This window comes from Balaenoptera acutorostrata, chromosome 2 (assembly GCF_949987535.1).
Source record: "Balaenoptera acutorostrata chromosome 2, mBalAcu1.1, whole genome shotgun sequence".
Taxonomy (NCBI): domain Eukaryota; kingdom Metazoa; phylum Chordata; class Mammalia; order Artiodactyla; family Balaenopteridae; genus Balaenoptera; species Balaenoptera acutorostrata.
Genome location: NC_080065.1, coordinates 105,790,041 through 105,814,901, shown reverse-complemented (window position 1 = coordinate 105,814,901; position 24,861 = coordinate 105,790,041). Strand labels below are relative to the sequence as shown.

Below are 24,861 nucleotides of genomic sequence, written 5' to 3'. Positions count from 1 at the left end.
CAGGACACCAGTTTGTACTCCAGGAAGAACTTAAAGTCTGTAATTTCATCATTGTGTCTCTAAGAGTCAGTTCTAATTTAACCAGCAGAATATTTCTCAGTATTTCTGTGGCAGGGACTGTTTTTTTTTTCTTTTTTTTAGTGTGTTATTACCTTAAGATGTGTAAATTCTTGGCAGCTGTCTGGATTAAATAAATAAACAGAAACAAAGGATGATATGAAATAAGAACATTTAAAAGGTCCATTACCTCTTGACTTTGAGCAATTGCCTAATTACCTCAAGTTCAAAGCTAATTTATGGAATCCCACGTAATAATGACTTACATTTGTCTAGCGATAGGAGGTTTCTAAGGTGCTTTCATCTGTGGCATTCATTCAGTCAATCAACTAGTCAGTCAATTAACAAATCAATCCTTCAACAGACATTTCTTTAGAGCTTATTACATAACAAACATTGGCAAGCATGGTTTGGGGATTTCTAAAATAAATAAGACAAAGGTACTGCCCTGTAAAAGTCTTCAGTCTGGTGAGGGTAGACAGAAATATAGACAAATAAATCAGGGAATTCCCTGCTGGTCCAGTGGTTAGGACTCCGTGCTTCCACTGCAGGGGGCCCAGGTTCCATCCCTGGTCGGGGAACTAAGATCCCCACAAGGCGCACGGCCAAAAAAAAAAAAAGCAAGTAAATGACGGAAACGTTGTGATCGAAGCTTGTGTACACCTCAGTGGTGGAGGCAAAGGTGGCGAGTGGGCCATTCTCATTAAGGGAGGGGGAAAGTGGACAGGAGAGCATTCATAGCGGAGCAGTCATTGAGTGAAGTCTTACGTGATTCTTACTAGTGTCACTATTATACATGGTTTACAGCTGAGAACCTGACTTGGGCGTGAAACATCTTCTCTGAGGTGACCCTGCTCTTAAGATTTCAGAAGCAGCTTGCATCCCACTGCACAGCGTCTCTCCTGCACCCCCTGAGATTCCTGGAGTGTGACTCTCGTGTTCTAGTAGTGATGAGAAAGGGAAGGTAAAGCCAGAGAGCCGGAAAATCTCTGGCTTTATGCCAGAGAGGGTTATGTTTATGCAAAATGAGCTTGGTTCCCAGAGTAAGAAGAAAAACAACTTGATTGAAAATGTTATTCATCCATAAAGAAAGGGAGAAAGCCAAACCCAAAGGCAGGGTTTAGAGCTGGAAACAATGGCTTTGTTAAGATTTACAGGCCTGTGGGATTTCTCAGTTGCATAGGGTATTAAGGAAAGTTGTTTGAAAAATATTCAAATTACGTTGACATCGTTTTCCCTAGGCAATATGGAAACTCACTTTTTGGTGGTTGGGCCTCTATTAACATAAAACTTCGGAGGAAATGAGGTTTAAAAGGATGACCCCCTTCTTCTGCTGTCACCACCCACACACTCCAATTTAATTTCTTCCTTCCTTATTCTGTTCACTAAAAGTCACTAGTTTCTTTCATGGGATGGATGCTTCTCTCTAGTCGTACTTCTGGTGTGGGGCCACCTTTCACTAGGTTGGTGGCATGTTGATTTGTATCAAGTGCCTTAAGACGCCCACATTCATTTAAGACCACAATGGCAAGAGTAACTTAACATTGGCACATATTTTCTTTTCTCTCTGAAGGAGAGCTTAATAGCGGATGTTAGAATGTAACATCATACAGAGGTTTCTAATATGAGCCAGAACTGCCCAGATACTGTGATTGAAGGGGATTTGGTCTTTTTCTTTGCCTTTGTACTTCATGTCATCACATAAGAGTTAGGAGCTGGAGTGATACATTTTATAAATTATTAAATTGTAAATTTAATAATTAGGGAAGCAGGTATTTTAACTTACCTGAAAACAAAGTTCCATTACTCCAGTGGACTAGGTGTCCCCTTATGTTTATAGTAATTTACAGGTTAGAAGATGTTTCAAATACTCTCTTTTGGCCCTCACAAGAACTCCAAGGGGAGGCATATGAAATCTTTTTAACTGCAAATTTTTTTTTTAACTCATGAGGAAACTGAGACCCAGACTGGTTAAGGCTAGGCTTTAGCTAATAATAATGCTTTTTGGTGTATCTTCTGGACTAGTGTTGCTTAGTTCTGTTAAAAGATAAACTGAGGCATATTCAAATTTTAAGAGTTTATTTCAGCAAAAATTGATTTGAATCAAGCAGCACCAGATGGGAGATGGTTAAGATGCTCCCCATACAGGAGCTGGGAGAAAGACTTTTGTAGAGAAGATGCAGGGGAAGCAAAGCGAGGGAATTATCCGATTGGCTGAAGCAGTTGCATTATTTGGAAAAGCTGAGTTGGCTGTCTGCGATTGGTTGTCCTTAGGTTTCACTTTCTTAACCTTGAGGCATTACAGACTTAGGTTTTGGTTGGCTTATGTAGGCTGCTAATGTATTAGAGCCACCTCAGTCAAATGGTCTCCTTGTTTAATTGATTTAACCGTTCTTCATATTATATTGCTTCTTTGCAGAGAAATTGTCTCATGGACACACACGGTGCCTCTAGTCCTGACCTTCTATTTCTCAAACGTGTGTGATTAGTTGCAAGGGAACCTTCGTGAGAAAATGCATGATTCTTTACCAGCCCATCCCACTTACAAGAAAAGTAGTACAAATCATATATCCCAGTGGTACAGTAGTTTGAATTACTTTAATATACAAAGAGCAGCACATAATTAAATTCTAAGAATCAAGAATCGTATTTCTTTTACTGGGAACACCTGCGTCAGAAGAGATTTAGTCTGGATGAATACAGCCCACTAGGGATCCTCATTACAACACTGTGTGCAGATTAAATTGTAGAGAAATAACAGAAGGAGGTGATATTACCAATGTCAACCCATTTTCTCAGGCCACGCTAGCCTGGAGTTTTAAAAGGGGTCACAGCAATGGTAATAACCCATATTTTTAGCTTTTTATCTCTTTGGCTATTACAAATCTCCATGTCCTCCCCACCCAGCCCCAGCGGAGTCCCAGGGGTTGTCTCCTACATGTGCTCCAGTTCTGCCCGCCTCCTGTGGGTTCCATGATGCGTTTCCTTCCTCCCCTGCTTCAGCCCCCGTGGTGGTAGGCTGGTTGCCCTCATAGGGGACACAGATTTTGCTCTCAGTTGGCAGCCTTCCCGGGTACCGTTCTTGCCTCTGCCTCTGATTTCTTTCTTGGAGTTCTTGATGTGAGCCAGGCAGAAGCGGGACATGCAGTCTTCTCCCTTTTGGGATGTGCGTGGATTTCATAGCAGGGCAGCACTGTTAGTATGCCTTCTCTTTATTTTTAGATGGACAGCCTTCTCTTTTTAGCACTGAGTCCATGAGGGTAGGTAGGCCATGGACAGAGTGGGGGAACATTAAAACTATATTAAGACCATCACCTTGTCCTCCCCTTGGTTCCTCATGAAAATACTTATTAGTGTTTTCTGGCAAACACTAATACCTATTAGCTGCCAGAGGAGCCCAGAATTTCAGCACAAAATAGAGCCTAGACTCAAGCTTAGGGGACCCCAAATATCAATATTTGTGTTCACCCTGGGGCTGATTTTTTTCGCCTTCTATTTTTCTGTGCTCTCTTTCTTGTACTCTTGGCTTCTGTTTCTTTGGTTACTTGAAAAAATTTTTTAAATCTTAGTTATTGAAGTGAAAACTGCTTTGAAAGGGAGAACGCCCTAGGTGAGATCTATCTCCCTGATTGAAGGGAAAGAAATGAAGGAGATCCACTGAAATAAAGTGAGTATTTCCAATCAGAAGGGGAATATTCTACGTCCCTCAGTGGTGAGTGACACCAAATCAGCTGGAAAGGGCTCTCATTCCTAGAGCTAAGGAATAAGGAATCTAGAGCTCACTGATACTGTACATACAAAACAAAACAAATCTAAACTGCGATATAAAAGCAGCGTTTAAAATTAACCAAGGGAGGCAGAGCTTCCTGGATTTGGATTTGTGGGTGGCAAGTATCTAGGTGCACTGCCCCTATTTTACTGTCCAGAGTGAGGTAATAGTCCCTGCTCTGAATTGGGATTTTTGGGGGGAGACATTCTCTCCCTTTACATTCCCAGCATCTTCCTAAACCATCCTGAGTCCTCGTCTTTTCTTTATTCTCACTTTATTAGAACCTCAAAGAGGATCAGAGGTCACCTGACAATTTGAACTCTGTTTGTAGGAAGGTGTTTCTCAATCAAGACAACACTTAAAAGGCAGCATGACCTGGGGAAAAGAATGTAGTCATCTGGGTATCAGGAGACCTGGAATTTTCTTTTCTGATAACTGTGCCACCTTACCAGGGAAGCTCCCTTCTCTACCTCTCATCCCTGCTCTCCCCCTCTGCCTCTGTGGGTCTGTTTCTTTGTAAACAGGTTTTATCTACGTGATCCCTCCTTCTCTAAAGTTCTGAGTATATAATTTTGAAAAGCTCCTCCCACCCAAGGAGTTTCTTCAGACCCCAAGGAAAAGTCTCTAGTTGGGAGGGGAGATGTTTTCCCCTACATTTATTGAGCACCTCGTATGTAACAGGTGCAAGTCACCATTCAAAGCGTCCTTTATGTGTGTCATTTAATCCTTAATGATGATGGTAACACACACTTATATAGCACTTCCTCTGTGCCAGACTCTGTTCTAATTAGTTTACATACATTCACCCATTTAAATCCTCATCATGAAGTGTATGAAGTTGGTATTATTATGATCTTCCTTTTGTAGGTGACCACTGAACCTTAAAGGAGAAACAAACATAGTGCCCTAGGGCCTAAGGCTGACCTCAATATTCATAAACCAGGACAGGACAATCATCTTCTCTTGACAGATGAGGAAGATGGGGTTCTACCAGGCTAAGGAAAACTGCCCACAGTCACAGAACAAGTAAGTAGCACACTTGGAAATCAAACTCACATCTAATTTGTTCCAGAGCCCACATTCTTTCCATTTTGCTGCTTTGCCTCCCAGAGACGTTTTTGCTTTGTCATAAACCGCAGAGCAGAGCATGGCACTTTTAATGAAGGAAGAGTTTGCCAAATGAAAAGCAGATTAATGAGATATTTGGGATGCTTTGCAGTAAATAAATCTCTTTCAGAATTCTCATCTTCTCCCACTCCCATCATTAAAGCCATAACAGTAACAATTACCTCAGCCTGGTTGAGGCCGTGTGGGAGTGTCTGTTGCCCTGGGAAGACACTGGGGACCCACAAAACTTTCCTTGAGCTGACTGAGCCATAGGTCAGAAATTGGATATATCAGAGTTTGGCTTTCCCTATCAGAGCCTCGTCTTGCCCCTCCTGTTTCTGGCTGTGTCTTGAAACGCGGTTACTTGAGGAGAGAAATAGAGCTTAAAATCGGGTCAACATTAAGAATATTAGAAATGTCAACGTCAACCTGTTTTCCGAGACTTAGAGCACCATTTGAACACGATTGCCCGAGACTTGAGTAGAGTCTATCTTTTTGCTTTTTTATAATAGGTAATCTTAGCTATTCCCTGGGAATTAAAAAATATCCCTTTGAAACTGAGAGGCCAGAGCAGAAATGTAATTATTTCTATGTGATATACAACTGAATTTAAAGCCAAATGCTCACATTTCTATTCAAGAGGAATGTGTGTCTACTTACGCTGGTGTTGAGGGTCTGGGGGATGTGAAGACAAGCAAGTCCCAGGCCCTTTCTCTAAGAGCTAGGTATCTACTAAGGGAAATGGGGTGTAAGCTGTAATAATCTGTGCTGCGAGGGGAAACATACCATGTACTGCCCATCTGCCACAGACCAGGCATTGTGTCAAGTACTTTATACAAGGACATGGCAAGATGGGTGTATTAGCCCCATTTCTAGGTGAGGAAAGCAAGACTCAGAATAAGTTGTCCTGGGCCAACAGCACTTTATGAATATGGCTGATTCAGACTCAGGTGGCTCTAATGACAGACCTGCACTCTTTGCCCTAGGATTTACTGTTAATTAGGCAGGATCCATTTAATGGTTTAACGTATTAGGTATCCTTCATGGGATTTAAAGATTCACGAAATTAGCTCACCAAGTTGTGTAACGTTTTGAGATGACAATTTTTGACCTGGGGTATTTTGAGGAGTCTTGGGCAAATCAAATAATTTTCAGCTTTTTCAAAGGAATGTACAAAACAGAAAACTTTACCCATTTCTTGTGCTTTTATGTTGGTGGGGTGAGGCTTATGGATGGTCTTTGGTTGAGGGATAGAAGAGGTCTGGATAACCCAGACAGCTACATTACTTGGTAAGAAATAGTGGTTTTGAAGTATGACTTGGCTACTTTAAAGTGGCTGTATCAGCCCCGTAGCAGTTAGCAGTTGGATGCGGCTACCAAAAAGCCAGTCTTAAGAGTAGTATCTCTGGTGGGGGAGGTAAGAACCCCACTCTACTTCGCCTTGGTCAGACCTTAGTTGGAATACTGTGTTAAGTTCTGGGGAATGTAGACTAAGATAAATATAAAGCAACTAGGACACATGCAGGAGAAAGTTTGGATCACAGTGGGGAAATGAAATCTGGACGTTTGGGGAAATAGGGCTGTGCAGCTGAAGAAAAGGCTTGAAGGGCTGAGATAACAGTCTTCAAACATTAGAAGGATTGTCTTATGGAAGAGGAATGTTGATTTTTTTTTCTCTGTGGCCCTAAAAGATGCAACCGGAAGCAACAGGCTCTGGGGAAGTGGATTTGTCCTTACAAGGAAGAATTTTTTGTTATATCTGCCTAAATATGTTTTATCTGCCTAAACATGTTGAGATTTTTTTTGTTGTTTTAGAAAGTGGTGGATTCCCAGTCCCTGAAGGTCCTAGGACATGTGCCAAGTAATTACTTGGTGGAGCCATGGCAGAGGAAATTCAAAGGTACCACGGATTGGATTTCACAAGCATCAAAGTCCTTCCCAACCCTGAGCATCTCAGTACCTGTGGACTGTCCTTCCGGGCTTTGCCTCCACCTTTGTCACTAGGGTTGGGGTATGTTTTGGGGAGATGGATAGATGGATGGGTGACGGGGAATAAGAAGAATGTACAATGGCAAAGCAGTTACTTGGTCCATTCAAATTTGGTCTGCCATTTAAAAATTTTGCCTTTCCTATGTACTCATTTGCTTGCCTTAAACTCTGGGCACCTGGAGGCCTTTGCTGTAACTGTGATCCTCAACATAGTACCCCATCTCATGCAATTGGGTTCTTATAAATGTTATTTGACAATGATTTTTATCAGGTATCAAGTATTGTCAGGCTCCAATAGTAAGCGAATCTAACTTTGCTGTATGTACAAACTGTAGGTTTGTAAAGCTTGTGGCTGCCTCCCCTCTCAGGGGAAAGACAGAACCTGAATTCTTTTCCAAAATTTCAGTGAGATGGAAATTTCGGGGCACCCAAGAGATGGAGAACCAGTCAACGGGCTTCACACTTAAAAGTAGCCTTAAAAATTACCTATATGCTAGTTGCACTACTCCCAGCTCCCTGTCAGGTAGCAATCTTCAACTGTTTTGCAAGATCTCTAGCTCTTTTTATCCAATTCAGGACTGAAAGTGATTGACAGAAGGTTTTTGCTCATAGTCTACAGCTGAACTCTTGTGTCAACAGTAAATATTCCAGCAGAAGGAGTGGGGGTTTGATCATTTTACTGCTTTCTGCAGGGCAGACTCTGTGAGCTCATGGCAACATCTAATCTTCAGTGACCCCAGTTGTCACACCCAGGAGTCGGTTTCTCTCTAATCCTTTTCAGAGCTATGAACAGCAGGGAAACATGATTTATAGACCAAGAGGCATTTTAATCATGGGATTTGTGAGCATTTCATATTCCCTTCCTCATGATGGATACACTGCCCATCCTTTGGAAGAGACACTAAGATGTCGGTCAGATCCTGTTAACCTCATTTACTTCCATGAATTCATGTCAAGTGTATTAGGTTCATGCAGGAGATTTTCAAAACCCTACCAAATGGGTTTAGAGGAAGATGGGGCTAACTTCAGATTACTTCTTTAGGCCAGAGGTTTTCCTAGGCACCAGTAATCATCTGATTCTGCTTTCTAAGGCTGCTTGCTTTACTTACAATTCATACGTAGAAGCTAAGTCCCTGATGGAAAGGTGTTCTTTACAGTTGTGGGTTTTACCTCAATCTCTGGGCTCCTTTAAAAATAAACTTCGAATATTCTTCTCAACCCTAGTTATTTGAACTCTCTGAGTCTCAGCTCAGTTTATTAACATTCTTAATTTGCAGTGGATCTGTATGTCTTATGTCCTTAATACATTGCTTCACACAGGGACACCAGCTCAGGAAGATTTCGTCTGTTGCAAATTTATGAGGAAGTTGAATATTTATTTTTGGTACTTTTTCACCACCTCCCCAACATCTACCTCCTGACCAGATACCATTTCTTCTTTTTCCTGTCTCTACATTTCCAATCCCATTCAAAAATGGCCCAATCCTCAGCCTGTTTTCCCCTAGTCCTTGCTAAAACAATGGCTGATGATGGTTTAAATTAAGGCACCACTTCTCATGAGGTTCCTTGTATTTTAATAAAAATCTTTGAAGGGTAAATATTCAAAGTACTGCTTCTCTATGGTTAAATTTTAGGCAGTGTAAAAAACAGTTTTAGATGGAGATGAAGGGAGTTGGGTGGATTACACAGGACATGGGATGAACAGGGCTGTCACTTTTGTTCAGTCACATGAACATGGTGACAGGCAAGCATAAATGCAGAGATGGCATTTCTATGCTGGTGTGGGGAAAAAGAAGAGAGGCCACTGGTCAGGACATTGTTTGGCCTAGGGAGGAAGAAGATCGAGTACTTTGGCAATTTATTTAAGCTTTTGTTTTTTTGCGGGATAGGGGAGCAAGTAGGGGAGCTCATACTTGAAGCCGAATCCGGCATCTGTACCCTAACACCGAATTAAATCTCAAGACAGAGTTTTGGGTGAAGTAGAAAAGAATAGCTTTATTGCTTTGCCAGGCAAAGGGGGCTAGAGCAGGCAATTGCCCTCAAAACTCTGTGTCCCTGACCCGGAGAGGGTTGTGAGGAGTTTTATAGTAATCGGTCAAAGAGGAGGGCGTGATCAGCTCATGGACATTCCTCTGATTGGTTGGTGGTGAGGTAAGTGGGAGTCAGCATCATCAACCTTACGGTTCCAACTGGTTCTGGGGTTTGTGTGTTTGTGGGTAGCAGTTAACTTCTCCCCTCTGGTGGGGCTTTCAGTATCTGCAAAACAGCTCAAAGATATTGTTATGTGTATCCCTTGAGGGGGAACCAGGACCCTGCCCCAAGGCTGCAGTATTGTTTCTTTTGACTATTCCTCCCTTGTCTGCATCCCCTCCCTTCCCTAATCAGCAACTATTTGAACCTTCTCGTTGGAACTCAGGGAAGGTCATGGAGGCTGAATGAAGCCTATTTCCTGTAATCAAGAAATGGGGGACACCGATATAGGCTTTTGTGCCCAGGAGCCCCACAGAGTCCTGCTAGGGATCATACTCAGTGCAAGGAGATGTGGAAAATCCAGAGATAAGGAATCTTGGCCTCTACTTTACAAGGGATCCTACTCTATGTTGTGGGGGAAATCAGACACATTCATGAAGAGTCTGCCCGAGTGGAGAATGGGAAAAGAGTTATCACAGAGGTACAACTAGCATGCTGGGAAAATGCTGGGTCCATTCTCACTGGGATATCTGGAAGGGCTTCCTGTAGAAAGTGGGATTTTTTTTTTTTTAAATATTTATTTATTTATTTATTTATTTATGGCTGTGTTGGGTCTTCGTTTCTGTGCGAGGGCTTTCTCTAGTTGTGGCAAGCGGGGGTCACTCTTCATCGCGGTGCGCGGGCCTCTCACTATCGTGGCCTCTCTTGTTGCGGAGCACAGGCTCCAGATGCGCAGGCTCAGTAATTGTGGCTCACGGGCCTAGTTGCTCCGTGGCATGTGGGATCCTCCCAGACCAGGGCTCGAACCCGTGTCCCCTGCATTGGCAGGCGGATTCTCAACCACTGCGCCACCAGGGAAGCCCCGAAAGTGGGATTTTAATTGAACTTTGAAAAATTATACTTTTGAAAGAAATGACTTGAGTAAGCGCCTGTCCTCTGATGGAGGGAGGGAAGTCTGGCCTAGTTGAGTGGAGGCGAGAAGGTGAGTGTTATACTTAGTCTGGAAAACTCAGCAGGGTCTTCAATCCTAGGGCTTTGAATGTTCGGTTGAATATTTTAGGTTTTATTCTTCTCGCATTGGGAAGCCATTTAAGATTTGAGCAGGGGAATAATATTCTTAAAGAAAATAACTATGACCAGGATGAATTGAAGGGAGGGAGGAACGACATACTCATTTGTCTACAATTTGGGGAAGAGAGGAAGATTATCTCTAATTCATTAGATGTGCATTGTATCAGCAGGAGCAAAATAAGCAGCATATCTTGATACATAAATCCTCCTCCCATATATGCATTCTTTTTCACCAGGGAGCAAGTATTTGGCAGCCAAGTTATCTTTAAAGTAATAATAAGGAAGCTATTTGGAATAAGTGTTTCAGAACCATTTGTTACTTTGCACAGACCTATGAACAAATAGGATTGAGCTAAAGCATTTACAGTGGTATGTGGTTCTGCAGGGGCTGCCACACTATTATATATACTTTTATCTTGGCTAAACTCTAGCTGTTGCCACTGCTATTACTCAAAGAACTGAAGTGTCAACAAGCTAATCAAAATAGCAAAGTGGGAGTCAAGAGTTTTTCCGCCTGTTTCTTAACGTCTTAGGAAGATTGTTTCCTTTTTATTCCCTATATTCAGAACATAAAAGCCTCCCAGACATCTAATCTTTACTAGGTCAAACATTTCAAAAGGCAGTGGGATTATTTTCCAGTTGCTTTTCAGTTTAAGGCAAGTGTTTTAGGGGCTTCCAAAGCCTCCCTACTGAATCAATTTATGGAAAAAAAAATGAAGTAAAGGCATTATTAACCCAACTACATTGTCTTGGTATAAAAGTCCTAACATAGCATAGTGGGAAAAGGTTCTGAATCATGACCTAAGTGATCTGAGTTCTAGACCCAGTTTTGTGAATGCATAGCTTGATGGTTTTGTCAAGTGTCATATTTAACAGGGAGGGATTAGAATTTTTCTGTATGGTTTCTGTACTCTTCAGTAGTATTGTTCACAATGATTTTTGCCTAAGGAGTCTAGAAAATGGAGAGACACATGATAATGTTGCAGGAAGAGGGACCTCTTCCAGGGCCCAAGAGTGGGCTCTTGTCTACCACTCAGAAATGAATTTTCTGAGGAGACACACGTGCTGACAATGCAAGAGACTTTATTAGGAAGGGGTGTCCGGGCGGAGAGCAGCAGGGTAAGGGAACCCAGGAGAACTGCTCTGCCATGTGGCTCACAGTCTCAGGTTTTATGGTAATGGGGTTAGTTTCCGGGTTGTCTCTGGCCGATCATTCTGCCTCAGGATCCTTTCTGGTGGTGCACACATTGTTCAGCTAAGATAGGTTCCAGCGAGAAGGATTCTGGGAGGTTGGTAGGACATATGGACTGGAGTCTCCTCTCTCCTTTTGACCTTTCCTGAATTCTTCCGGTTGGTGGTAGTTTGTTAGTTCCGCGTTCCTTACCAGGACCTCCTGTTGTAAGATAACTCGTGCAAGTGGTTACTATCGGGCCTGGTCAGGGCAGGCGGTTTTGGGCAGTGGTTTCCCTAAAAAGAAGATGGTGGTCAACAATTTTGGGTGGAAGTGATGTGTGTTACTTTTGGGCCAGAACTCACACTGCCAGTGTGAGGCTCCAGAATTCTTTCTCTCTACAAAGATGACTGAGAGAGGTGGCTTCGTCAAGCTGGGGGCAGGAATGAGGAGAGCGGAGAGCAGAACGCCTAGCCAGCCCATGTGCAGCCCATGCACAAGGAGCGGGAAATGAACCTTTGTTGTTTTAAACCCCTGAGATTTGGAGGAATTATTTGTGACAATAAAATGTCAAGCTTATTCTTGATTGATACGGTCTTCAAAGAGTATCACTGGGATGCATAGGGAAAGCCCCATGGATATGGAAGATCCTTCTTTTTCCTAAATTAAAGTTTAAGTGTTCTATACATAAATGTCAAAGCTGCTTTGAGGGGAATTGTTTCCTATCATTGGAAATACTGAAATATGGACTGGGCAACCTCTTGAAGGCAGTGCTGTAGAAATTGAAGGCAGTTGTGTGATATAATAGGAAATAGATATTTGGTCTTCAATGTTTCTGGCACAGAGCTCCTAAAACCCTTGGAATTTCCTAAGTGCTGAGAGCAATAAAGGTGTCTAAGGACGGAGGCTGGTTGCTAGTGGAGCCAACCAAGTGATTAGAGGGTTGGAACTTTCATTCCCACCCCTCTGAAGAGGTCAGAGGGGCTGGAGGTTGAATCATTCGCCAAAGGCAAATGATTTAATCAATCATGCTTATGTTAATAAGCCTCCATAAAAACCCAAAAGGAGGGGGTTTGGATTGCTTCTGAGTCAGTGAACATGTGGAGATATGAGGAGAGTAGCATGCTCGGAGACCATGAAAGATTTAGACACTTTCCCTATGCCTTACCTTATGCATCTCTTCCATCTGGCTATTCCTGAGTCTATATATATATAAAACTTGTAATATGTAGTAAGTAAAATGGTTATCTAGTAAGTAAAGTGTTTCTCTGAGTTCTGTGAACCCGCTTTGTGTGAATGGATTAATCAAGCCGAAAGCAACATCTGGTTGGTCAGAAGCAAGGATGGAAACCTGCATTATTTGCTACTGGTGTCTGAATGTGTGTGTGTGTGTGTGTGTGTGTGTGTGTGTGTGTGTGGTAGGAGCAGTCTTGTAGGACTGAGCCCTTAATCTGTGGAATCTGACGCTATCTTTGTGTAAATAGTGTCAGAATTGAGCTGCATTTGTACAACACTCAGGTGGTGTCTGATAATGGCTTGGTGATACGGGGAACCCCCTGTCCCTCCACATTGGACTTGGTACTACAGCTGACTCTTGAACAACGTGGGTTTGAACTGCGTGGGTCCACTTATGGGTGGATTTATTTCAGTAAATACACATCCTTAGATTCAACCAAATGTGAATCAAAATTTCTATCCATGGTTGGTTAAGTCTGCGTATGCGAAACTTGTGGATAAGGAGGGCTGACTATATTATGCCATTGTACATAAGGGACTTGAGCATCTGTGGATTTTGGTGTCTGCAGGGGCTCCTGGAACCAATCCCCTGAGGTTACTGAGAAACGGCTATAGAATCTTAGGTTGGAACAGAGAAGTTCATGGTCCATTTGAGGTTAAAAGTATTCAGAGTTACAGCTCCTGAGGGTAACTGTTGCGCCTCACCTTTGTGCAGCTTGTATGGTTTATGAAGTGTTTTCTCCAGTGTTAACTTACTTGCTCTTCCGTGGATAGCAAAATGTTTCTTCACTGTACCTTTCATAGTGACTTGACAGGTGCTAAGAAAAATTTGTTTGGAGAAGCAAGCTAATTTTTTACCTGAATCCCATAGCTATTCTGATAGATGAGTGGTGATATCTCATTATGGTTTTCATTTTCATTTTCCTAATGGCTAGTGATATGAAACATCATTTCATGTGCTTATTTGCGATTTGTATATCCTTTTCAGTGAAGCATTTCTTCATATCTCTTGTCCATTTTCTAATCAAATTGTTTATTTTCTTACTGTTGAGTTTGAGCGTTCTTTATATGTTATAGACTTACTTCTTTGTTGGCTATGTAGTTTGTAACTATTTTCTCCCAGTCTCTAGCTTGACTTCTTATACTCTTAAAAGAATCTTTCATGTAGCAAATGATTTTAGTTTTGATAATGTCTAGTTTACCTATTTTTCCTTTTATGGTTCATCTCTTTCCTGGTTTATTGCAATAGGCCCACTGTTCTCTCTGATTCTGACCTTGCCTCCCAAAAGTCTGTTCTTAACAAAGCAATTAGAGTGATCTTTTAACATGTAATTTCTCATTTAAAACTCTCCAAGCTTCCCATGTCACTCAGAGTGAAAGCCAAAGTTTGAGCAGTAGCCTCTAAAACCCTATATAATTTGGTTCCTCATTATCCCTCTGACTTCCCCTCTTACCACTCTCTCCCTCCCTCAGCCACACTGGCTTTCTTCCTGGTATTCAAACAGGCCAGGCAACCCCTGACCCAGACTCCAGTCTCTTTTTGCCTAAAAAATGTAACCTTGGCTCTAAGCTCCCTTATTGCCCTCAGGTACTACTGAGATGAGGCCCTTTTAGTGAAGCCTTCCATGATCTCCCATTCAGCATAGAAATTGCCCTATTTCCTATAGTCCCATATCCAGTTGCTTGTTTTCTTTTTCATCATGGTACTTGCAAATATCTAACCTACTAGGTATTTTACTTATTTAAAAAAAATGGTCTATCTTCTCCTCTAGAATTAAGCTCCTTGAGAGAAACTCTTTGCATCTCTTTTGTTCTTAAATGTTCAAGTACAGAATCTAGAGAGCCTGGCACATAGTAGGGGCTAAATAACGGTTTCTATAATGAAGAATGGACAGAGAAATGAAGGAATGACAAAAGTATGTCCCAACCTAGCTGGGGCTTGCTGTGATGAACCCATTGGCTCTAGGTTGGAGAACCTGAGCTGGTACGTTTGGAATCATCTTTCCTTTTCTGAGGAGAGGTTCATTTCTTTCAGAAATTCAGGGTCTAAGAAAGATGCCTTAAGAATCATCCTCCTTGGAATGACGGCATTAGAACTTCTAATGAAAGTTCAGCTCCTAAGGAAGTGGTGATTATCACCGGTTGTTAATACTCTTTGTTGAATGGTTGGTGAGGAGCATTGTGGTTCCTCATCATTATGGATGGAGGGACCAAGCTGACAGTACCTGAGCTCACTGATCAATCTTAACTTCATTAAAAACCGGACAACTTTTTGTACTTACTGTTGCAAAGCAATAGGAAGGTACACAGCATCACTTATAAAATAATCTTGTAGTAACATGAAATCGAATCTAAATCTAATTAATTCTCTAGCTATAACTACCTGTTTATAAGGAAATAGAGGTAATAGGGAACATCTTAAATGACATCACAGGAATACAATCAACAGACTCCTGTGGACAATTCTACAGGATAAATTACTTAGTTTCTTCAATAAATCGGTGCTAAATCAAAGGGAGGGAGAACTGTTGTAGACTAAAAGACACATGGACATATTGCAAGGCGTGGACCTTCTTTAGATCTTGATTTCAATAGATCATGTATAAAAAAGACATTTAAACACATTTGGAGGCAATTGAGTATGGCTTAGTTATTGTGGTAAAAGAAATGATGATTAAATTTGTTGGGTGAGATAATGATGTTATGTTAGAAACAAGTTTTTATCTGTTGGAGGTAAATACTGTGGCATGTAAGGAGAAATGACATAATGTCTGAGATTTACAATAAAAAACAGCACTTCCCCCACCCTCCCCAAACTCCTAAACCAAAATAAATACACAAAGAAATGAAAGTGTGCACGTGAGTGAGTGTGTTTGTGTGTGTGTGTGTGTGTGTAGCAGAAGAATGGCAGACTTTTGATAATTGTTGAAACTGGGTGATGGGTAAATGGTGCTGCATTCCTTTTATATCATTCTCTTTACTTTGTGTATGTTTGAAAATTTCTACCGCAAAAAAATTAAGAAAAAAAATCCTCCTTGTCCCTTCTTTTCTAGGGATTCTCCAAGAAGCAGGAAGATTGAATCTCATCAGCAAACCCTCACAAGGCTGAAGTTGTCCTCTCTTCACTCTCTCAGTGCCTGAAACTTTAAGTCATTCTGCAGTGCCTTTTCAAATTGGGACCCGCCTCAGTCCATGTGGTATTTCTAATGAAAGCAGTGACTTCTGGGAGGCTACCTCATCCTGTGCACCAATCCTCCCACTGGATCCTGGCCACTACCTCAAAATGAGGTGTCTCTAATTCTAGAGTGGAATCAGGAGGATCCAGATGCATTGCCACTTATAACTGGTATAAATTACAGCCCAGAAGCAGAGGTGTGCAAGAAATAGTACGAAAATTTTTTTATAACTCCATGTAATTTGTATTTGAAGCCTTGATCCTGCTGGTGTCCTGTTTGGATTTCCGCCATCCCTATTTGAAAGTCATACGGGGCCAAGGTTTTGAGAGAGTGGGTGGAAGCATGATCATTGTGGACTGGAGCCCACAGTTGTAAGTGTAGATGCCCATCAGCTCGGGGGCCGTGCCTCCTGTAGGTTTGGTGGCTCCTGTGCCATGCGTGGGGCAGGTTGCCATGATTCTGCTTGTATGCACACTACAGCCATCTCCTTTTGGAATTTTTGCTCCATTTACCCCTCCAGCCACACTTGAGAGGCCTTTTCTCCTCCAGGATTTACAGACATCTCTCTCTGACTTAATTAGCACATTTCAACACTCCAGTAGGGAAACAAGACAGTACCTAATTTCAAAAACCTGCTTCTGTTATGTTTCTGCTCAAGTATCCTCTCTTTTCCATGGAGTTTGCGATTTTAGAAATAAAAGCCAAGATGATCAGCATGTTATTTCTGCTATGCCCTGCCGGGCTCTTCCACTGGCCAGTGAACATGGGTCTGCTACCCACTTGAATGCAGAAGGGAAAACGTGAAATAAAGGAAGAAAAGGAAAAAAATGAACAGGAAAAGATTAACATCTCAAAGTATCCTGCCACATTTGAAAGATGTGAGAGTTGAATTCATGGGAAAGGTTCTGCTGGGAAAAAGGAGTTGTTCTTGAAAATGGGGTCTGTGCTGTTGCAGAGACTGTTGAACCTAGGTCCACAGAATGCTCTGATGTCATCACTGAGGTTAGAGAATTCTGCTGTAGGCCTGGCAACCTTTGAAACTTAACAGCCCTGGTGAGCACTAGGCAGTACTGCTTGTTCACTAAGTGGTCCAAGTTGTTCAGCCATTTAGGAGACTTGACTATTTTTATTTGTATTGAATCATTTCAACGGATTTCCCAAAAGCCAAGAAGGGCCAACCTGTAGGGAAGAGGAGGAGTTGGACGTGAGGCATCTTCTAAGGGAATCTTCCAGTTGGTACGATGAGACAGCGACAAAAGAGGAAACATCTGGAAAGTGAAGAGTCCCAGGAAACTGCCGAGAAGGGAGGAGGTATGTGGGGGGCAACTTGTCTGGGGCACATGGGTTTCTGCCAAACTGAGCCTTCTCTAGGAAGGGGGGGACTGAGAACGCGTCACCTGTGAAGCAGGGTGCGAGAGACCTTGTCTCACTGATGCTGCCGTATCCACGTGGAGGGTCCCTGTGGTGTGAGACGGCACAGAACGGCCAGGTGCCCCTGGGAGATGGGAGGTCAGCTCCGCTGGTCTGAGGACCCTCTCCTGGGGCTGCCGGGCCTGGAGCTTTGTCGGACTCACAGCAGGCTGCATCCTGCTTGCACAGACCTAGAGGTGCAGCTTTTCTCAGTCCCCGAGTTCTCTCTTATTCTCTTTGATCTTCCCCTGGGGTCATGAGGTGGGGGGTGTGAAGGATGCAAGGATGCTGAGAGAGACCCATGAGCTGCTTGGCCCCTTTTGCCAAAGTGGAAAGAGAAGCCCCATGAGTTGAAGGCCTTGTTGAAAAGTATCTTGAGAAGTGGAATGCAGTTCGAAAGGAGATTGTTTGTCTAGGGATGGTGTCATTGAAGGCAAGGAGGTTTTATTCCTTCGACAGGAAGAATTTCCCAAAGGAGATCAAGGGAAGGGAAGGGCTTTCCAGAGACTGAGCCCGCATGGGCGGGGGTGAGAGATGTCCTCAGGGTCCTGCGGGGAGCTCTGAGAGCCACGGGCCACCTGGTGCCTGCGTGCCTTAAACGTAGGCGAGTAGCTTGCCCTGGGAGAGGGGTGGTCACGTGAGGAAGTGGGGCAGAGTGGAGCCTACCCCAGACTTCCAGCTGGAGGCCTCTGCCCCAGATTAGAGCCCAGTAGCTCCTACCAGGCCTAGGGTCCTGGAGACTAGGATGGGCCCTGGGAGTGGAGGTCTAGACAGCAGGCAGATTTTCAGGCAGTGGCTGGGACAGGCTGGGGAAGGCAATGACTGCCCCTGTCTCACCATTCAGAATATTTTTCTCTATGTTCCAGTGTGTGTGTGTGTGAGTGTGAGTGTGTGTGTGTGTGTGTGTGTGTGTGTGTGGTAGTGGAGAGAAGAGCGGGATGAATGGGGGTAGAGTGCTCATCAGATATAAAGTCTGCATGGTAAAGTTCTTGTCACCCTGCCTGGACCTGGGTGACACTCGGTGTATGTAAGAGTTTGTACAGAATTCTTGTTAGGGGTGTTTTATGAGACAGTATCTCATACACCCATGTACACTCTGATACAGCAAATATATCACACACCCCACATATAACTTCCTTATTAAACCACACACAGCACATGTAGGTATATACACGCATCACTCCTGTACTACGTTCTCATACAACCCACCTGTGTCACAATCCTCTCCTCCAACACCAAACGCTGGAGATGAGATATGTATATAGACACACACACTATATATATATGACACACACACTATATATATATGTATCTCCTCAACTCTCGCAAACACAGCTAACTTCAGCTATCTCTAAATACCTCTGTAAGAACCAGTCACATGTCATACACACCACACTTCTAACACATTCTTTAGTGATGCCAGACCCGCTTTGTACAAACCACAGTAAAGCACAGTCTCACTAACCCATGTCAGGGTTGCCAGATAAAATATGGGCTATCCAGTTAAATTTGAATTCCAGATAAACAACAAGTAATTTTTCAGTATGAGTATGTCCCAAATGTTGCATGGGCCATACTTACACGAAAAATAAGTAAGACCAAATACTGCATGGGAATACTTACACTACAAAATTATTCTGGGTTTATCTGAAATTGAAATTTAACCGGGTGCCCTGTATTTTTGTTTGCTAAGTCTGGCAACCCTTATATACTTACCGCCAGCTGATGTGTTATATATTGATTGTATTGTTGTTTAGTGTTTGTCTTCCTCTACTAGAATGTGCAGCCTTACCAGAGACTAGAACAATGGAAGAGTGCCGGATACATAGGAGTAGCTGCTTACTGAACCTTGGTGAATGAATGAATGAACACACACCATAAATACAAGCCACACCGTGTGATGAGGAAAAGTTACATGTCCCAGAATTCCTGACTTGTGAACAGAAATCATGCACACAGAGGCCACAGATACAGATACACACATCTGCACTGTGCTCCCCATGCCAACCCCACACTTACCACAGACTTAAGTGATAGACATCACTCACTCTTCACACATACTCACAGTCACCACCTAGGCCCACATTACCCACAAGACATTGACAGAATAAGTATTGATTTTAATTAAATACTGGAGTATCCACTGGGAACCACGCTCTCAACTGTGTGTATTCACTGCACCTGACACGTGTCAGACAGTCAGTAAATATTTGTGGCCAGAGGATTGAGGAACCCACCCTGAGCCTTTCATTCCTCCCTCAGGAATCTCGAAGTCACAAGAGGATCCCGCTCGGCTTGGATCCCCTGTGGTGGCCCAAGGCTGCAGCCCAGGGGCAGGGGAGGTCTCCTCTGCCTCTGAATACTTCTCCTGTGCTTCTTCTCCACGCAAGCTCATCCGCGGTGGTAAGGGCGCGGGGCTCCTCAGGTGAGGGGCTGCTTGGCTGGGAGGCAGGAGGCACACAGATCCCAGGGAGGCTGAGAGGAAACCCAGGGTCATCAGAGGCGCTAAGGGCTCTGTGGAGGAGCCTGAGCAGGATGGCTGAGCTGTACGAGGGCGTGGATCTCAGCTGAGTCTGGGGGCGTGTGAATCCTGGTACCACCATGGTGGGGAAGTTAAGGAGCAGGGGCCGGAAAGGTCTGGGCTTGAGGTGGAGGGCAGAGGGACCAGATTAAGCATCTTCAGAGGAAAATGTAGGGTTTGCCTTTGCCTTTGCTTCCAGAGAAGGACAGAGTCCTTCATCATAGACCTCCAGCCTGAGAGCAGGACCATCCAGCTGAGGTCCACCCAGCTCACACATACATCCGCTCTCCAGGCACAGCCATTCTCAGTGCACACATAAACCCCAAGCACGTGATCCACAGTGCTCCTCTCCTACACCCCCATTCCACAAGTAATGCACCACCGATATTCCCAAACTCACACTCCTCGTAGTACACGCATCCTCCCACATCCCTCACATACCACAGCCCTCACCACCATACTCCACACCCCTGTATACAGACACCGCTCCAGTATCCCCCCCACACGCAGATGAAAAGCCCACAGATGACACCAGATACACCACTCCATCCTACGGCCAACAGACACCAAGCTCATGACACAGCTACGTCATGCAAATGTCCCTCTCTCATCTACCACACCTGCTCCCTCAGCTTCCAGCATGGCCCACGCATGTTATTATGTTTTTAATTTCCTTTCCCAGGAATCTGGAGATTACATCAAGACACTCCCCAGCCTAGAGCACCCCTAGCCCGGGTTCAGGAAGAAGGGGAGACCGCTCCCCCACCACAGTGTGTCGCCTTCTCATCCCCTTCATTCAGTAAGACCTCTCTGTATACAAACAAAGAGGAAAGAGGCATGAAAATATACTACATGCGGGTGAAAACGATCAAGGGTGTAGCTGTCTCCTGGGAGACAGAGAAACCCTTGGGGTTGCTAGAAAAGCGGCTGAGGATAGAAGAAGTGACCCTTCCTGAGGATGTGCGGGTAGGTTCTCCCCGCTCTGCTGTGTCCACCAGAAACCGCCTGTTTGACAGTGAGCCCACTGGGGAGGAGAAAGAGTGTGAGGAAAGGGCAGAGCCATACAGCCCATCAGGGTCAGCTGCAGTCCAGGAGAGACCCAGGGCCAAGACACCGGACTGGCTGGTGACCATGGAGGCCGGCTTCAGGTGCATGGCCTGCTGCCGGGTGTTCCCCACCTCGGAGATCCTCCGGCAGCACGTGCGGTACGGCGTCCAGGAGGGCTTCAGCTGCCATGTCTTTCATCTCACCATGGCCCAGATGATGGGCAATGTGGAATCCGAGAGCACCACCGAGGAGGAGGTGGAGGAGGAGGAGAGGAGGAGGAGAAGCAAGGAGCAAAGGAGAATGAGGAGGAGCAGCCCACGGGGGAAGACCTCAGCCCGAGGAGACCGTGGAGCCAATGTCCAGGCTGCGTGTTACATTCTCCGAAGGACAGGAAGTGAGCAGGGGCTGGGGCTGCGGAGGGAGCTGTACCTTCTCCGAGCCAGTCCCATCTCTCCACCCCAGACTCATGCTTCCATAAGGGAGAGTTGGGGGCTTTAGCATCTCAGGGGGAACTGAAGGGGAGATAACCGGCTCCCGTGCTTCTGGCCCAGTCATGTAATAATAAAGTCATGACTGTAAGTGGGAATTGATCCTGAGCTTTTCAGCTTCCACAGGAAATTCTCTTTAGCTAAGAAGTGTTTTTCTCTCTTTTGATTTCCACACAGCAACTGAGATTCATGGGACAAGATCCTAGAAGACGGTGTGGCCTTCTGTTGGAAGAGGTAAGGCTTGAGGCTGGCACAGTCTTCTGAGCCTATGTCACGAGGGCCCCGAGGAGTGTAAGGGAAGGGGCCGCAGAGATGTGCTGGTTTATCTAATGGCTCTGCAGTTGCATCAACTTGGGACACACCCAGCACTTCCAAAGGAATTGACCTCTGTTGACTTAAACAAGAATGTGGAGCGTTTTGACTAGGAGTTTTCTCAGGGTCTGCATGATGGACCTCAGGTCTAAGAGGACGTACTGCCAGCAGCTCCTTCTCGGCAGAGAGAGCCAGGGGTGGTTTGAAGAGAGGACAGGGGGCCTCGCAGGAGCAGAAGTTTGAGGTCTGAGAGCCTGTGGCCTGAGCTGAGATCTCACCCTGACCAGTGTACCTAGCCTTCTGGGACAAAGGGAAATGTGAAAGGGAGTCAGGTGGAAATGAGGTCCCCCGAGATATGGAAATGTTCCAGAAGCTTCGTTGTGCGGTAGTTGATCTGGAGCCAAGCTCACTGTGGTGTGTGTGGCTCTGAGCTTTAAGGCAGCGCTGGAGGGTAACCCCGACCAGCAGAGCTTATAGTGCTTCTTGTCTCTTCCTGTTCTGCCTCATTTGTTTTATCCCTTCCAGGGAGAAGAAAGGACCCTCGGGATAGTAGTAGCAGACAGAGTGCCAGTGGTCTGAAGGAGGATGAAGGGCCCAGCACTCAGTCTAACATCATATGACAGTCTAAATATCATAGGCAATAAAGGGCATTTTCCAAACCTTTCCTGGATGTTTCATTTAATTACATTTATCTATCTATGCATCTATCTATCAGTCATCTACATCTGTATCTTTCAGGGTAAGCTTTCACATAAGCACTAGGGACGTCCACCAGCATTTTCCAGAAGGAGGCCTGGAAATTGCTGGGGACTTCTCACAAATAGGGAATGGCCACAACCCTTGCCACACAGACTATGTGCGTGGCCCTCCTGACTTACTCCCACTCACTCTGTGAATTGCCCGAGGTCTGAGATGGGGGTGCTGGCTGGAGGCAATGATCACGTGCAGGCTGGATCTCCTCCAGATTCTGATTCTCTTCCTGGGCATGTCGTTCTCAAGCACAGTTTCCATGTCCCTGGCCACACTGATCTCTCTCCTTCAGTCCTTCCCTCCCTCCCTCTCCTGCCTCCTAGTGCAGAGAATACTTTTTACATTTGAGATGAGATTTATTTTTTGTTCACAGAATTCTCACCTGTTCTACTGTGGCCTCCGTTTTTAACATTCCAAAGCTGAGAAGTTTCTTTTTTTCTCCCTTATTTCTGCTGAGTCTTTACCTTCCTAATGCAGTGAACTCAGAGTGCCTAGCTGACTGGATGGGGGAAAAAATCCAGGGAGCAAAGAGAAACAATAAAAAATATATCAGTTAATTTTTCATAGTGTTATCCAACTATATATTTTTAAAAATTAGGAATAATATTAGGAATATTCTCTTTATAAAAAAACTGAATTATTGGGCTTCCCTGGTGGCGCAGTGGTTAAGAATCTGCCTGCAAATGCAGGGGACATGGGTTCGAGCCCTGGTCTGGGAAGATCCCACATGCCGCAGAGCAACTAAGCCCGTGCACCACAGCTACTGAGCCTGCGCTCTAGAACCCCCATGCCAAAACTACTGAGCCCCCGTGCCACAACTACTGAAGCCTGCATGCCTAGAGCTTGTGCTCTGCAACAAGAGAAGCCACTGCAATGGGAAGCCCGTGCACCACAGTGAAGAGTAGCCCCCGCTCACTGCAACTAGAGAATGCCCGCTAGCAGCAACAAAGACCCAAAGCAGCCAAAAATCAATAAATTAATTAAAAAAAACAATTATGTTAAAGGGTACAATGTATAAAAGTACAATAAAATTCTCCCTTCATAACCCCCCAACCCCACTGTCAAGACTATTTCCTTTTGTAGAGATTATTGATCACTAGCTGTCTGATTTCAAGACTTTTGGTCCATGAATTTACATATGTAGGTGCTTTATATGTGATTTATAGCTTTATAGAGATTTTTTATTTATAAATTATATCATACCATATCTATTCTAAAATTAACATTTTGATTGGAGATATTTTGATGTCTTTAATATAGAGATTTAGTATAAATCTTTGCTGTAGGTCTATCCCAGTTTTTAGGCCAATGTTATTTATTTACTTCTAGTGACAAATCATAATATAATTATTCCCCTATTGATGGACATTTCGAGAAAGATACTCTTTTTCTCCTGCAATTGCCTTGTGACTTTACCTGTTAACCAGATTGTATTTCTTCTAAGTATTTTTGATTTATAAATTGTATCATACCATATCTATTCTAAAATTAACATTTTGATTGGAGATCTTTTAATGTCTTTTAGATAGAGATTTAATATTAATATTTTAAATAGTCTCCCGTTTCCCTGTGGATTATTGACATTTTAAACTCTGCACTTCAATTTTCCCTCAATACCTGTAATTTTGTCATGGCTATTTCTCTACTTAAAGATGAGTAACTCTATGATTGATTTCTTCATTTTTTCCCATCTCTTTCCAAGGTACTGAGTTTGATTGTGTCTTATGAATTAGTGAAAAATGCTAGTCCTTGAGTCAGGACATTGGGCCCTTTACCAAGTAACTCAACCTATGTGGGCTTCAGCTTCTGTATGCGTGATCAAGAGGCTTGGACTAGCTGACTTTTCAAATGCTGTGTTTCTTTGATTCACTCTCACTTTCTGATCTGCTACTTAAGAAGAGGGTCTATTCTCATAAAGTAAGAACAGTCTTTTTTTAATCCTTGGGTCGGGCAGAGTTTAATTGGTCATACTCAGTTTGTTAGTTATATTTACTTTTATATATGCTTAACTCTAAATAATTTATATAGGTCTTGTGACTTTTTTTTTTTTTTTAAATTGCTGACACAGCAAGAGGCTTTATTGGGAAGGAGCGCCCGGACGGAGAGCAGCAGGGTTAGGGAACCCAGGCGGACTGCTCTGCCACGTGCCTCGCAGTCTCGGGCTTCACGGTAACGGGGTTAGTTTCCGGGTTGCCTCCGGCCCATCACCTCGCTTGGCCTGTAGTCGGCCTCAGGGTCCTTCCGGGTGGCGCGCGCATCTCTCAACCAAGATGGATTCCAGTGCGAAGGGCTCTGCGAGGTTGGTCGTCTCCGCCGTCTTCTGGCCCCTCCCGAGTCCTGCTGGTTAGTTTTCCTCGGCAGCACCGAGTTCCGTGTCGGGACCTCCTGTTGTGAGACGCCTCAGGCAAGTGGTCATCGTCGTGCCGGGCCGAGGCGGGCGGTTTCGTTCCCTCACAGAATTACACGCAGCTTTTCGAGGACGGGGCTGCAAAGGGGAGGAGAAATGGGGCAACAGCTGGGAGGGAAGTGGGCTAGGAGAGGGTCGTTGTCCTTTAAAGAGAAGAAAT

At 44.1% G+C, this 24,861-nt stretch overlaps 1 pseudogene; it reads left to right on the top strand.

The window, feature by feature from the left end:
- Nucleotides 1–16,079: 16,079 nt before the first annotated feature.
- Nucleotides 16,080–21,167, top strand: LOC130707098 (protein FAM170A-like; annotated as a pseudogene).
- The last annotated feature ends 3,694 nt before the right edge of the window (nucleotides 21,168–24,861 follow it).